Raw genomic sequence first — 11257 nt, 5'->3', positions numbered from 1 at the left:
TGGGACACCACCTGGACCGAGGCCCTGTAGCCCCCGAGGCTCTCCAAGCTTAGCATGTTGGTTCACAGCTTGACACAACTGCCTATACCAAAAATGTGCAGAAAAATGCTGTTTTCTTCTTCCATCGCACTACTTTTATTATCTGCATCGCTCGCCTTTCACCTTTATTTGACCTGCTGAGACTTCGGGCGTGCCATTCACTTCGCTCCAGATTTATTACCATTTATCTTTTTATTAACATGGGAAACATTTTTGGGGAGATCCAATCGCTAATTTCTATCCAAATAATGCTTGTAAGAGGACATCTTTAAAGTTTATGCGGCTCGTGATCAAATGGTTTTTATATATCCCCAGGCTCTTGTATTCTCCAAATTGCTTCAATAAATAACTTGTAAGTCTAATTATGCAGCAATTAATTGCAGCCAACATAGAAAGCCCATCAATCTTCCAACTTGAAAAAGTCTTTTCCAGCAGCACAGCCTGGCAGTCCAAATAAGAAATTTGATTAAATTTTGCAGGCACGTATGGGATTGTGTACGCATGCCAGTTTGTCATAATGTCTAGAAAAATATGAGAGTGTCTATGTGTGTGTGTGTGTGTGAACATGAGCAAGTGCCCATGGAGGTTACAGCCAGATCACAGAAGCGAGAGCTCCATCCCAGCGGCTCTCTGCAGTCTGCTCTCTCTGCCGTCTCGTCCCGTTGCTATGGCAGCAGCAGTGAAGGCTGTATCCATGGCCAAAGGAGGAAGCTGGCATCCCCCACTAACAGACCTCCTGCCCCCTCCTCTCTCCCTGTCTCCCCCCGCCTGGCTCCTGACCCGCTGGTGAACCTGCCTAGGGGTCGAAGGTCAATGGCTCAGAGCTGCAGAGTGACAGTGAGGGATGATGAGGGAGAGAATGAGAATGAGAGGAGTTACACCACACAGATGGGGATGAGAGATGAGAAAATGAAAAGATGAGACCAAATTTGATTAGTATCAAGAGGTGGGGTGGGTGGGGTGGCGATTCCACATTTTAGAAAATGACTGCTGTTTTTGCCCAGTGTCTTTGAAATGGAGTTGGAATACAAATGACGTTGAATTTTCTTGCTCTGAAATATACAGCATTTGTTTATTGTGGGTTTTTCTTATTAGTGTGCTCTGAGGTGATGGGGCTACAGGGGCTGGGGGACACAGAGAGAGGCGAGGGAGGGGAAGGGAGGTGAAAGTCTGACATGCTTCCACTTTTTTTTGTTTATTGATTCTGTGGGTGTGTTGGGGTCACAGGAGAAAGTGTTTCTCTCCTTGACTGTGCACAACCCGCGTGGGGAGAGTAAAGATATGCGGGAAAGGAGTCCTCTGTGTAGTATGTAGTCAAAGGGGTTGATATGGTTTGGGGAGGTCAAGTGAGTTGACCCCTGGCCTTTTTGCCTTTGAGAGGTCAGACAGGTTAGCTCAGAGCACCACTTCCTCACCTTGATGAGTTGTGTCCTTTCATACCTAGGGGCAGTTGTTTTACATTGCTCAACAGTGTGAAAAAATCTGCTGACATCATTTAACCATTTTACACTGAACCGGAAAACTTCCCTTGACTTACACTTATTTATGTTGACCTAAGTTTGAATGTGGAGGAATTCTTTTTAAAGAAACTTTTCAGATTTGGCATGCTGTTACAGTACAGTGCACACTGAACAGAGGACCAGAGGAGATGACCACTCCACCCACCACCGCCCAGGCGCACATCACCATATGCTGCAATATTGCCACCTGTGGTAATACATTTTCATCAACACTGCTGCCAATATGAACCAGGAAATCACTTCTGCCTCAGATAAGTGCCATGGTTTCACTGGAGAGCTGAGTGGTTCCTTTGAATACTGTGAGGATAACATTACCCCCCAGTGGCAAATGTTTGCAACTGCACTTTGAAACTCATGAGTGAATGTCAACAGACACCAGCACAATCAATCTCCATCCATAACACTTTGTGGTCCGTACAGTAGCTATGGAGCAGAGGATCTAACACTCTGCCTATTCCATCGGATAGATGCAATATGTCAATGCTATCAGGAGCAAGCGGCCTGTTTCATTTTTTGTCCATCATTATCTTTGGGTACCATGAAGCACATGAGCCTTTTTAGTACTGTCAATGAGAGACTTACACTGTTGCCTAGAAGGCAGGGTATGTTTGCTTTTCCGCACACTCACAGCGCTATGCAGACACTTCATGCAGTCCCCCTCTCTGCTGCATTCTTTTTCTTCTGCGTTTTCTCCAGATGTCGTGTCCTCTTCGTCACCCCGTTCCTTTGCTCCGCTCTACTCGGTTCCCCCGCCCGGAGACTTGTCACAGCCCCTAACCGCATCAGGAGCACTGCTAGATTGGATATACATGATCTGTCCATCCATCAATGGGGAGAGGGAGAGAGAGGGAAAGAGAGAGAAATGGCAGTCTATCTGCGAAGAGATGAGATAGAGACGCAAGGAGAAGGAGAAAAATTGGCATGGGTCGTCACTTGCAAACATGAACCTCTTAAACCAAAGGGGAAAGAGGCATTAGACAGGCACAAAGAGAAGAATATTAAAAACCTGTCTTAGACAGCACATGCACGTAGGCGGCTCAAGCACATGTTGAGGTTCATATAGGAATAAATGGTACTCTCTATGCAGTGTTACTGATGCGTATATACATGCTCCCTACTGTTGTTATCGGTTAGTAATGTGATTAGTAGTAATGCAGTTCTGTGATGAAGTGAACTGGATCAGAAGGCTACACATTTTTTTTCCTGCAGGTCATCCAGTGTGGCAAGATTATTCCCTCTTAGAAACCTTGTTAATCAAGCAAAACAAGATTCTGCACAGGGCTGATCTGTGTGATATTTCTTCCACAGGGTGATTCCAGTAGTGCTTTAAATGTGAACTTAAATGACAGCATGTCGTGCCAGCTATAGGTTGATTGTTTAATTTAGGGTTTGATACACGTGATGTAAGACTATTACATAGTCTATTATTATTTCCACAATCTTTCAAGAACCAGAAGAACAATAACTCTACGAAAAGCTACTGCGGTTTCAAATGACCATTTTTCTTCCACTGTGAAATAAATAAATCGAGAGGCAAAACACAGCATCCGACTCCAATAAAAGCACAACAGCTCTCACATTTTTACTTGTGCGACTGGTTCTTATAGCTGCAGACAGTGTGCTGTCAAATATTTGCTTGATGTTGAATATACAGTAAAAGGAGGGTTCAATCTGAGGTTGCCCCGCGACTCCATCGTTCTGTGTTGTGATATTCATCTATGTCTGCCGCTCTATCTTTTTCATACATTTCCAGATGATGCAGTATCACATCTGTGCATCTCCTCCCTTTCTCCTGTCTTCATCGTGCTCTCCTTATTCTCTCAGCCTCTTTCTCTCTTTCCCCCTCCTTATGTTTTTCCTCACACCTTTACCTCTGTCTTCCCTTATCTTTCTTTCCATTTTCATACTGACACCCCCTCCGCACCTCTACCTCTGTCCCTCTCTCCCTTTCTTTTTGTCCCCTCTCTCTTTTGCTCTCCTCTCTCTCTCTCTCTCTCTCTCTCTCTCTCCGCTGTGTTCTGATGAATTGCCTTCCCCTCCCGGTGAACTCGACCGATAATCCTGGGGAAGCAGTAAAAGACCATCGATCAGCCCTGCAGACAGGCCCACAAGCCACAGCACAGGAACAACACGCTAACAACAAGCCTCTGCACTCGGCTCTGTGCATGCATATATGTGCATGCATGCATGAGCGTGTTTTTGTACACATGCAGCCATCTGCATACATGTGCAAACTTCATGCATGTATGCAGAAACATCAGGTGGCATGCATAGTTGTCTGCCTTACGACAGAGGGATGTGTCGCTTTAGTATATTTGTTAGCTTGTTGCTTCACACATGTGAGCCACATGCAATGATACGTTGAAGAGCGTTCTCTCATATTGCTGATTGTCTTCCATGTGCTATGTTTAGCTGTATGTGTCAGCAGCATACTTAGCATACAGTGAAGAGTTCCCTCTGTGTTCATCCTCTGTGCTTCCTCACACGATCCACCCCCTGCTGTGAGTCATCTTCTTGGAATGTGTGTATGTACGTGCTAACATGTATGTTTATGTGCACATGTGGCATGTGTGCGTGGGTGCATCCGTTTCTGTGTGTTTGCCTCTCGAGCGTGTACGTTTGTCGGTGTGTGTGTGTGTATAGTACTCATATATGTATGCAGCACACGCAGAGGCCATAAATTATCTGGCATTCTCCAGGCCCATCCTGAAGGAGAAGGGTAGAGAATGCACATGATCTTGGGCAAAGCTTGATGGCTATGAAATTGACCAATTGATTGATTGAAACAATTAATTTTGCACAGTGCTTTTATGGCTGAGAAGCCAAGTGATCATTAGTTTGCAACAAGCAAGTGAGGACAGCTGGAGTGTTTCATAATTTCCACAGAAACACTGCAAAGAACCAGCTACTGCTCCAGGCTTAGGATAATGATAAGCTACCGGCTATTGGTTTAAGTTATACATAATATGATAACTCAGACTGTCATGTATAAAGTCCATCTGTCTTCATCCGCCATTTTACACACAAAATAAGCCAACTTGAGCGATTCAAGCACAAAGCAGCCAATGGTCATTATTCTATGCCCTTAAATATGACAAATGTATGACTGCCTCTATTGAATACCATTCTTTACATGCCATATTACAACGCACTGCTGTTCGCCAGTATGGAGGAGCTTGACCATAAAAAGCCAGTTGCTTGGAAAATAAATCTCCACTTCTGACAAGCACTAAGCTACTATTCATTGAGGAGACTCACCATTCATACTTTATCTCCCTTTTTATTTTGGACCTGTTTGTGAGTTGTCCTTCAGTGCCTTTCTCTTTGCTGCCTTTGTTCCTAATGTACTGGCACGGCTGACTTCATTAAGCTCTGTATGCGGCAAACACATTTATGTCCTATTTTCATTTTTCCTATTTCATTTTGCCGTGATACACCACGGCACTGCCACCAAAGCGGAAAATAAACCCTCCATCAGGCTTGAAGCTACAGTGCTCTTTGTGAGCAATGTGCCACCTTGTGGTCAAACTTGGAAACTGCAACACCAGTTCAACTGAGATTTGTTTTTTAAACGAAGGTCAGCTGATATAATGTGCAGCCCGGGCAGTTCCGTCCTGCAGAAACAGATCGGAAAATTCAGACAGAGCAAAAGAATCTAATGTAGATCAGCAAAATAAGGCGTGCACGCCACTACCCAGACCTCAAAAGACACCTGCAACAGGTATCTCAAACATTTCACAACCGTTCAGGAGGCGTTTCTGGCGCTGATTCTTCTAATACTTGCGGCATGACTTAATGCCAGGGCGTGTGTGAAAGTGCGTGTGTGCTTTCCTGAGAGTGAAACACCACCATGGACATTGACAGATCGCAGGGGAATGTTCAATTGCAGGTTGTTGCGTCCTGCTGTCATTGGGCTCATCTGTCACAGGGCAGGGCTAGCTGGGAGGCAGGAGTGAGGGGCGGCACTCCGCCCATAGATGATGATCACACCGGAGCTCATGCCAGGCAGGCTGCTGGCCCTGTCTTGCTCGTGTGGTCCCACGGAATTCTTGTCATTCACGAAGCAATAATAGTACAGCTGTGATAGAATACAAGGCATTATGCGGAAGAAAGGGATTTTCCCACTTCGATATGCCTACAGTGCAACTCTCCGTGTTTATCGCTTCATCTTTTGGCCACGGGGCTGTGTTAATTGCAAAATTAAAGTCTTTGTTAATATCAATCTGGCATCTCTAGAGATTATTATTTTTGGCTCGGTGGTGAGACATTTCTCACTACAAATGCCACACACAGATGCTCTGTATCAGATATGACTCAATACAAAGGCCTGCAGGAACATAGCTGATCTGACTTGCTTGTACACACACACTGCTTGCAGGGAAGGCAAGGGAGAAAAAGAACTCCAATAACCTTGTGTCTTCCCCACCTAAACGCGATTTCCTCATCCTTCCTGTCTCTTTTGTTTCTTCTTCCTGTGAAAAAAAAAATCTGCTGTTGTCACACTGACACAGGGCTGCACTTTCACATGTGCACCCTCTACAGTCAAGGCCGGGAAGTGCCTTTGTTGTTACATGAGAAAAGATACAAACAGGAAGGCCAATTACGGCTCAGCAGTCATCTATCTGTCAACCATCTGACAGGAACACAGTACAGCCAAATATATGGCTCCCCCATAAATCACTGCATCTCACTCTAACTAGCTTGTCTTGTATGAGTAATTAGTAGTATCATGCAGAAGCATTTTGGCGTCCCGAAATACCATTAGATCATTTTCCTTTTGATTTTCAGTCACTTTTCTCCAAAACCCACACACTCAAATGGCCAAATGTTCCTGAAAATTATATGCATAAAACTGATTTAGGAGGCACTCAGGAAATCGATCATGCAACAGAATCGTTTAATGTTTAAGGAAGGGCCTTATGATTTGTGGATGTTGAAACAGAGTTCATATTCCACATTTAAAGATTAAAAAGAGGACCTTGTATTTTCATAGTGAGCCCTAACCGCCTCGTACCCCCTTTGCAGTGGTCCCTCCCCGAGAGCTCCATTGCTATTGCAGATGCTTTATGATGGGCAATTTAGCTTCAGCTGCTATCTGAGCCATCTCAGGAATGGACGCGCTTAGAATCAAGTGCAATAAAGCAGGGAGGGAAGTGGGAACTAAAGGGGGGTGGGAGAAAAACAAAATGCAGAGACAACAAGCTCGTCTGGACAGCGCCTGCAAACAAATGGGTTGATTTCCCAGGCGCTCAGCTAGACAAGAAAGAGCCATGCCTGTTTGTTATCAAGGGAGCCTCCAAACAAGGCCAAGCCTGTCCGAGCAAATATCACATTTTCTGCCCGTTTGTGTATGTGCATGTCTCAGTGAGGACCAATCTGAGTTTGAAATAGTGGGAGTGAGGCCTTTGTGTGGATATTTTAGGCTGGTCCTGCCTGTGCGACACACCTTCAAAGTGTTGTCTGAGGTGATAGGATTTAGGATAGAATTACATTTAGGTTAAGGTTAGGGTAAGGGGATACAGAATGCATTTATGTCAACGAGAAAAGATGGAAGTGCGAGCGTTTGTGCGTATGTGTGTGTGTGTTTGTGTAACATTTAGTCCTCCACACTGGCTCGGCTTTGTTGAGTCTGCTGAGCCCCAGGAAATCTCCAGAGACAGGGAGACAGATTTACACCCTTCCCCCTGAGAAGGCTATAATGCCTGGGACCCAGCAGAGCTATGGAAGGGTCCAAGAGCAGTGAGTGGAGACCAGGGTGATGAAACAGAGAGGGAGAGGGAAAGAAGGGAAGGATAAAGGGAGAGAGGAAGGATGAAATACGGCAGAAACCGGGACTGCGATATCGATGGAATGCAACATTGCTGAAATTTTGCTTGCCGCCCTTCGCCTCTGCTCACACAGCCTATCTCTCTTTCTCCTACACACAAACACACACACATGCTAGACACACACACACACACACACACACACAACACACACACACACAAGGGGATGCCATAAATCTGCCAGTGAGCACTGCTGGGATAGAGACACCTAAGACAGGCCTATGCTGTGTTTGGAGAGAATGCAGATGTACCTGCCTCCAGCACATCATCCTCTGTCCCTCTTCCTCTCCTTCATTCTACTCCTCTCCACCCCTTCTTTTTATCCTCTCGATCTCTCTCCAGAGTTCCCTGTCTCATGTTCTTAACCCCTTTCAACCTCAACTCAGTTCATCTCCCCTCCACTCTACTTTCTACACTCCCTTCCCCTTTGGTCTCACTTTAAGAAGCGAATCTCTTCCCACTTAGGATGAACAAAACCCTTCAGCCAAGCCCAAACGCCATTGTTGGGCTGAGACGAGACTGATTCAGGAGACAGACAATAGCTCAACCAGAGGGGTACACAAATCTCTCGCTTTGCATTGCCCATGCATCGCCTTTTGGGGGAATAATGGTAATGAATACACTGTCTATACAACCTGTTTGCTGCAGTTCTTCTGTCTGAGAGCCTGTATACATCATCCGGTGACAGGTCTAACTACCTGCTGAGTGATACCTGATGTCCTCAGATGGGCTACATTCACATGGTCTATCCACCTCTACATGATATGTCTGGGATAAAAGCAAACAGGGGACATCACAAAAGAAGCATGAAACGTGTTGAATAGGTTTCATATTTGCTCACAATTTTAAAATGGCAACAGCAGGTGTGTGTACTGAGGGGATCTATAAAAGGTATCTTTGTTAGTCTGACAGCCTAATAACTTGAACAATAGCAAGTGCTTCATACCATCTGTACCATAGCCCCGATGGCCTCCAGACAAAACAGACTTAAAAACACATGCGCACACTCTCACGTTCACAACGACACATTAACACCTATGCCTTGACATTATCACAACCGGGCCTCACGCAGCCTGGTCTTCTGGCTAAAAACAAGGACTCAAACACAGGCGCACACACGTAAACATACACTGTCCAAAAAGATGTGGCCTGTGTGACCTGATTTACAGTGGAGTAAACGATTTAAGCCGCACATCTCACTCCAACACCTAAACACCTGACAGGCCTCTCATAAATAAAGCTGACTAGAGACTCCCACATAATTTATACCCTGGCTATCTCCTAAGCTAACATGTAACAGGTCTCCACTCCATATTTCACCACCCAGAGCTCGACATTCACTGGGAAAGACGGACATGCAAAAGTGAGTCCAGAAGAAGGGGGCAAGAGAACTTCAAAAGCCGAGGAGAAAGGTTTGGATTTGGGGATGCGGTATGGAGACTAAAGCTCTCTTGATCTCTACTAATGTGTGTGTGTGTGTGTGTGTGTGTGTGTGTGTGTGTGTGTGTGTGTGTGTGTGTGTGTGTGTGTGTGTGTGTGTGTGTGTGTGTGTGTGTGACCCTGGCCTAGGGCGTAGCCTAAACTAGCCTAGCCACCCCAGCTCAGATCAAGGCCCACAGTCAGGAGTTCCACTTCTGCGTCTCTCATAAATCGTCCTGCCTTTGTCTGATCTCTCTTTCACTGGCTGAAACTTATCCTCTTCCATTAAGGGTGATGGATCAGTAGCTCTCAAGGCGTTCGAGACTCTGAGGTTACAGGTCCTTGTGTAGATTGTGCTCCACGCTGTAAATGTGAGAGGCATAGACACAACCTTACACCAAACATGCAACATGAGTAAATTTTCACGGCAGAGATTGACACAGAAGGGGGGGAAATGGAAGTGTCTGAAATATTTTTATAACACCTGACAGTGATTTAAAGGAGTAATAGTATGCATTTACTTTTCTTGCAGTTTCATGCTCTTATTTGTCAGGTAGCCCCCCCCTAAATTTGACAGCATCAGTGCTCCCTCTGGTGGCCGCTACCTGCCATGGTCGCATAATAATGTTTACTCTGAAACAACGTGCAACTCTGGGTTTTTTTTTTCAAAAGTAGCTCTTAAAAATTTTGATTTACACTCGATCCGTTTGTTGTAACAAACAATAGGTGACAATAGCAACAAACCAGGTGACAAATGTAACAATTTGTAGCTATTAAAATCTATCTAGTGCTGATTTAAGACCGTTGCTAGAAGTGGAACAACAACAATGTAATTACACCAATAATAACAACAGACGAGCCAGAATGCAAATCACGAGCCTCTCCCATCCAAGCGACCTGGCTGTGGCTGGTTTCCAGGGCGTGAGAGATAATTGAATAGTTTGGCAGGAGACTTCACAAAGCCTCTCTCCACATGTTTGAACAAGGACCTACGATCAGCAGCTGCTGTGCGGTGCGTCTGTGGGCGAGCGTGTTTACTTTAAAAAGCTGGGAAGCAATAACACGTGAAAAGTGTTTTGTTGTGTTTCACAATGGTGGCCGATGAAAATGTTAACAGCTTAAAAAAATCACTGCAGAGTTTTGAAACGTCAAAATTTCCTTCATATAAACTGAGCTGCTTAACTGAGGCTTTGTTTGCATTTTTTGCAGTGACGCTTAAATCTGCACCAATGGAAAGCACAGAGACGCTCTGAATCACAGAAACATTTATTCTTATTATATTTTAATGCATAGTATTGTTTGACGGAGGGGTGCTGTTACTTCACGTCGAAGCTGTTGAGTGACATTGCCCCCAGCTGGTGAGAGTAGGACACAGCAGCAGTGAATGTGAAGCTGCAAATGATTCACATAGTGATGCACACATGTGAGGTACAAATGAACTGTGTTTTATTTATTTATTATTTTTATTGTGCGTGTGTGTGTGTGTGTGTGTGCGCGCGCGCGCGCGCGCGTGTGTGTTCCATGGCGAGGAGAATGCGCATGCGCGTATATCGGGTGAGAGGTGGCCTTTTGTCTCGGAATGTCGGTCGCCTGCGCTTGCGCGTTGCTTCTCCGGCCATCGTAGGCGCATAAAGCCTGGTAAATTGCACCAGGGCAATAAAATGGCAATAAAATGACAACAACAGTGCATTAATCCATCACCAGGGAGCGCTGAAGGTACTGTAAAGAGCTCTGGCTGGAGTCGGAAATGATTTCTAGGTTTATCAGTTCAGTGGCTGCAGCGTCCATTCAGCTTGCCAGGGGGCAGTGAGGAGCTGGAAAGTGCTGAGATTCTCCTTCCCACTGGACTAGGCTTATATTAATAATCGGGCAGGTATTTAAATAAATAAATAAAAAATTACAAAATGTAGCAACTTTGTATTGAATGGTCCCCCTTCTTTTAATTAGAAGACAGCTTTAATGAAATGGAGCTTTTAACTTGCAGGAGACCGATAAAAAAAAATTCCCAGCTCCCTACTTCTCTCTGCCTGGCCTTATATGGAGCAGTATTTTCCATGCCATGTTCTCACAGGGAGGCAGGGCTTCATTGTTTCAGTGGTACAGCCCCTCCAGCCTTCAGCCTCCTCTCTGGCTCCCCGTGGCTCCTGGAGAAAGAGAGCTTTATTTAGGAGCACCTGGATTTATGTGGAGGAACCAAAAGCAGCAGGTGATGGAAATCACTGGCCCAGTAGGCTAGCTGTGGCCAGGGGGTTCTGGCAAGGTAGTAAGTGGGCCCTGTGGGTCACACTGTCATTTCCTGTTTACCCCTTTGCTCTCTTTTTACTGTCTTTCTATCCCAGCCTGCCTTCATCTACTGCCTCTACCTTCCTGCCAGGATCACTTCCTCCAATAGGAAACAGATGAGTTGCTCAGAGTCTGAGGTGGCCGTGATTTGCCCTTCCCATAATCAAGGCA

This window comes from Copadichromis virginalis, linkage group LG20 (genome assembly GCF_057382275.1).
Source record: "Copadichromis virginalis isolate Kocher_CV1m ecotype Utaka linkage group LG20, C_Virginalis_male_GT1.1, whole genome shotgun sequence".
In the NCBI taxonomy this organism is placed as follows: Eukaryota; Metazoa; Chordata; class Actinopteri; order Cichliformes; family Cichlidae; genus Copadichromis; species Copadichromis virginalis.
The sequence above is the reverse complement of the archived record's forward strand: the minus strand, read 5'-3'. Positions refer to the sequence as shown.